Source organism: Wasmannia auropunctata, unplaced genomic scaffold (assembly GCF_000956235.1).
Source record: "Wasmannia auropunctata unplaced genomic scaffold, wasmannia.A_1.0 LD336076.1, whole genome shotgun sequence".
NCBI classification, from domain to species: domain Eukaryota; kingdom Metazoa; phylum Arthropoda; class Insecta; order Hymenoptera; family Formicidae; genus Wasmannia; species Wasmannia auropunctata.
Window position 1 is genome coordinate 343487 of NW_012026814.1, and position 5820 is coordinate 349306.

Below are 5820 nucleotides of genomic sequence, written 5' to 3' on the forward strand. Positions count from 1 at the left end.
TAAAAGATTAGACAGATCCCTACGCAAGGTAAAAATATTTATTAAATCTTTTGCCTTACTAATAAATGAGTCTACAATATACTAAAAATAATAGATATCGAAAAGATTAGACAGACCCCTACGCAAGGTAAAAATATTTATTAAATCTTTGCCTTACTAAATAAATGAGTCTACAATATACCAAAAATAATAGATATCGAAAAGATTAGACAGACCCCTACGCAAGGTAAAAATATTTATTAAATCTTTGCCTTACTAAATAAATGAGTCTACAATATACCAAAAATATTAGATACCGAAAAGATTAGACAGACCCCTACGCAAGGTAGAATGTATATTAAATTGAATATCTATTAAATCTTCGCCTTACTACAAAAATAGAAGCATTAAAGCACGTATTTTTTGTTTTTACAATAGATATTATTTATGTAATAGGCGGGGGAGGGGCTCCCTCCCCCCCTGCACCCCCCCCTCCCGCCTGCGCTCATACTACCCACTGGGGGGGGGCTTCGCCCCCCCAACCTCCCCATTGGTATTATTTTTTTTGTACTTTTTTTGTTAATAACTTTTTAACGAATAACGAGCGAAGGCTAAAACCACCTGAAGGTTACTTATGGTCATGCCCTTGACAACATATATAAAGGTCAAGGTCATTGGAGCAGCCTCCCTTCATCGATATATTTACCAACTTTTTTTATAATCGGTTTTAATCGAACATTTTCGGCAGGGTAATTCCATCATATATAAAGTTAAATATTTCTACCTTTTTGTATAAACTGTCATTAGATAGATACCTTAGCAGCTAAAAATTCGTTATTTGGAGCTTCCATTAGAAATTTTTTAACTTGCTCATTTGTAAAAACACTTGATTTTTGGGTTTAAAGCCTTTGTTTTTCGATTTTGAAAATTGGATGAATGCTGTGAATGAGGTTATGTCTATTCCATCTTTTAACTTTCACATTGTTTTTAACTTAGAATATGTTGACCACAAGGTAGATGGCTTATTTTTAGTGGCTAAAATGACCACATAAGCTAGTAACACGTTTTCATCAGTGTTGGTTTTATTTTTTTATTTTAACCAAGTTTGATAAGTTTGATATGCTTGATTATAATATTTTTCAGATTTTTGTGGAACCAGTTCGGCTTTAGCGCTCTTCGTTATTTTTTCTAGTTCGTTCTCCGAAGACGAACTACACTCATTATCATGTATGCCACCATTGCTTCTAACAACACTGTTTTGTCAACAATACTGTGTCGACAGGAATGGACAAGAATGTGATGGCCCGGATACATTGAACACAATACATATAGACATTTAGTATTGTCACGTCCTTAGCGTGACGCCAACCGACACGCGCGCTCCAGGGATTATTTTTCGCGAACATGGCTAGTAACCTTTGCCCAAAGTCCACACGCAGCGATTAGAACGAGTCCCTGGAGGGCGCTGCCGTTCGTTTCCCCGCCGAGGCGTTGCGAACGCGCCTTGCCGGATTTGCGGAGGAGGAGTAGGGAGAAGAGACGGCGGCCCTCAAGTGAACAAGAGCCCCCTGGGACTGTCTCCTTCCGGCGTCCTACCCGAGCGCATCGAATCACGTAAGCTAAGTGCCACGTGCCTACTACTCTAACTCCTACTAGTTCTGTTCCTACGTACCATTTCTAATCGTAAGCTTATCAATTACAAATTCAAACTTAATTACCAAATCGATCTCTCCTGCTAAATTTAACTAAGTGGTATTACCAAATATTAGAATAATCGTTATTAATACTTGAGATTAATTGTGTTAGCGTTTATTGCCGAGCATAAATAATTTGCGTAAATATCATCTAACGATTTGTAAATGTTCAAGTGAACAAGCAATTCCACAACTCCTTCATATTAAATTCGAAACCTTGTAATTTAGGAGGAAATATATTCAATTCATATAAGATCGAGATCGTATTTCACGTTCTTTATCGTCCCCGCCTCTCTTCACTCTCCTTTCCCACGCGATAAACTCCGCGGTGCGAAGGTTCGAGAAGTGAAAACGAAACATAGTGAACGAATCGAAGCCGAGTTCCTGTAGAATCACCGAGACGCCACGTGTAGACTCCATCTTGCCAGCGTGGAACAACGGACGGCCCAAGCCACGCACCCCCGCCATCTTGCCGAGGCGGAAGTACCGGGACTCTAGTTCCTGCCGAACATCCCGCCACGAGGTAACCATCATTTTCTTTTACCCGCGATAAGCCATTCCCCTCTCGCACGGCAATACTCGCGTATTCGTTGCTAATAATTTCGAGCCGCAATTATTTTAATACACGCTGAATTCCGGTATGTGCCCGCCTTTCAATACCGAGTCTACACGAGATCTTTCGACGCCGAGCGCAGTGTTTGCCACGTGGGTTGCCAGCGCGGTGTGCGTTAACCCCACGCTCTACCTACATCGCATAGATCAGATAGGCCAGTGCGACGCGTGCTACCGGGGACTCCCGCCAGCTGAGAAGTCCTCATATTATCGCGCGGCCCGCCACTACGTACCTTGGTCTCCCCCGTAACCTCGAGGAGTGCCACTCGTGCAGCACGCCGCTCGCGACCCCTCGCGCAATAAGCGCATGCGACGCGTGTCCAGGAATTCTGTCGAGTTTCCTGGCGTTTCTAGCACGAGTTGGGGAACGCCCGTGGGAGGATCAAGGGGGCACTGTGGTAGCCTTCTCGCAGACGCGAGCGGAACTCGCGACGCGGCGGTAGAAGCACGCGCCGCTATCTCCGACACATGCATATAACAAAATATTTTCGTAAAAATTTTTGCGACCGCCCCTCCGCGCGTGACAGTATACTAACCTATGTAGAATAAGTTGACTTACAAAATGGCGTTGTTACATTGCGTTTTACTTTTGAGCGGGAATTAAAATAGTTACTTTCATTCTCATGCGGGAGTGAAAAATAGTACATTCATTCAAGCCGGGAATTAAAAAAGGGACATTTTCTCCCGCTGGGAGTGAAAGTGGCAGGTTTGAATTGTAGGTTAAAAACACTATCATTCAACGCTTTCGCACAGGCATTGAATAGCACCAAATACATGCACGTGGAATATAATAGTTATTTATGCATCAAGGGAAGGAAGGTCGTTTTTCAATGGGGAGCACGAGCACGAGCCGTATCTGAGTTTCGAAGACATCAGCCTGTCCATTGACAGACGGCATGTTCCTTCTCGTGGTGCATACGTAATTTTATATTCTAAGTGCATGTATTCGGTGCTATTCGTGCACTCAAAAAAAGAGTACCTTACAAGTAACATAGTATACTACCCATGTACAATAACTTGACTCACCAGATGGCGTCGTTACGTCGTCGTTTTACTACTATTACTCTCGAGCGAGAGTGAAAAACAGTACATTCATTTACAAAAAGGGGACATTAACTCCCGCTGGGAGTGAAAATAGCTGGTTCGAATTGTAGGTTATAAACACTATCATTCTTCACCTCCGCACAGGCATCGAATAGCACCGAATACATGCACGTGGAATATAAACAATATTATACGGCATTACATGAGCGTTCATGTAATACCGTATAATATTGTTTTTTTTTCAATAAGTTGTTAATATTTAATATTTAAATCTTTTCTTTTTTTCACGTTTTCATCGTTAAGTTCAATGCACTCTGTGTCGAATTTGCCGCGCTCTGATTGTGAGATTTCAACTAAACACATGTTCGCCTTTCGACAGCGCAGACAGCGCTACAAACATAACCAATAAAAATCAGTCGACTGCTTGCTATCATCGGGTGAACATCTCGTGTGTCAGTAAATCGTCGTGTGTTAATAAATTGTGCGCGTATTTCTTTCTTCGAGTGATTTTTTAGTCGACAAATAATTAATCGATACGAATTGATAATAATTAACTAATAAATTTGATATTAAAATCAGTCGACTGCTTGCTATCCTCGAGTAAACGGGTCGTGTATTAATAAAAAATCGCCGTGTGTTTCTTCTGTGTGATGTACTTCAGTGGACGGATAATTAATCGACAGTGATTGTAAAGTACGTAACCGATAGATGCATTAGTAGATTTTTCGCGTTTTCTCCCAGTAAATTGTTCGTATGTGAATCGAATATGTGAATCGAGTGTGAAATGTTGAAATGACACGTTATGTAAAAAAAGGAATTAACTAAATAATAATCTGATCTGTCTCAGTTAGTGATAACGTCTGCATTAAAACAAACAAAAATTTATTAAAATAAACGTTTATTTGGAGCTGTACGTGGTCCATCGAAATGGAAATTCCGTCTTTCTCACGAAGCTACATCACGAGTCATCGAATCTTTACAAGGTAATTTGTGTGTGTGCGTGCGTGCGTGCGCGCGTGCGTGCGCGTGCACGTGCGTGTGCGTGCAAGAGAGAATGTAATCTCATGTCCTTAAAATGTCATGTGTATTCGCGCGTGTAGCAGTCAGCTGATCGTCGCGAAAGCCCCGCCTGCGTCAGACAGTAAGTTGCGCCACCCCTGTCTACCATCCATACGCGTAATTTGTTACCTATTTCTCGTTATAATTTGAAAACTAAGCTTTGGATAAAATTTTGGTAAAGGAAAAATCGTCTCAGAATTGTGTCAGGAATATGACATTTTAAGGACAAAAGTTTATTTTGGGACACCTTGTATAGGTTTTATGAAAGTAACATAGGTTTTATTTAAATTTTTAAAAATAATGAAAAATTTTACAACAAAGTAAGAGTAGTAAATGTTTATTTAATGACATTTAATTGTATTAAATATAACAGTTTTCGATTTGGAAAATAAATGTCGACAAAATAAGTGTTCTTATTTTTATAATTTAACAAATTATATTACTTATTTAAAAATTTTATAGATTTACCTCCGCAAAAATATTAAATAATTAAAAAGATAATAATGATTTTGTTATAATGAATAAAATTTAAGAGTAAAATTATCTAATTGAATATATTTTATGCAATAAATATATTTATATGAATAAACTATTAAATGTATACGATTTCAATTAAAATTAAAATAAATTTCAAAGTCAAGGCTTCAAATTAAAATAATATTAATAAATGAAGTAAAAAGGACAAACGAGCCAAAGCTTAGGTGTTGTATCACTCCAAAATATATATTTATTAATTTCACAATTTCATGACGATTTGAAGAACAAACGTTTCGACCCCGAACGAGTCATTTTCAATGTTACTATAAATTAGTTAATGCCTAACATAAATTAAAACCATTACAATAACTTGATACGCTCACAATCCGCATTTACATAATCGCAGTCCAAATTTTAAATTCCGTGGTCTTCATATTTAGTAAAAGTATTATTCGCAAACTCCAATAATTCTTATGTGATCTGTCAAAAAATGTTATCACTGTATGTAACGCGTTAAATATATAAAGTGAAATAAAACTAGTTAATCTACCTTAAGTATAAAATTACATACCTCATATCCAATACAAAGAGGATGGTAAAACGTTAAAATATTACAAAATTATATTAAGCCATTCTGCGATATCCGGTACATGTTTTTTCCTTCCAAAGTCAAGCAAAAGTGAGCGAGTTTTTTCAAGGAGAGACAAAATATTGTAGAGGGGGAAATAAGTGGGGATAGAAGGAAGAGGGGATTTGGAAATAATAGGAAATTGGAAAGAGGAAGGTGTCAATGTGGAGATAGCGACTGTAAAATAGGCGAATATGCGTCAGAAAGTGTCTCTGTGTCACTTTGTTTATTCAAACCACTGCTTTGTGTTTTTATGTATACCATCTCTGACACTAATATTTTTATATAGGAAGTTATCGACTGAGTCGACAAGGCACACAGGGGATA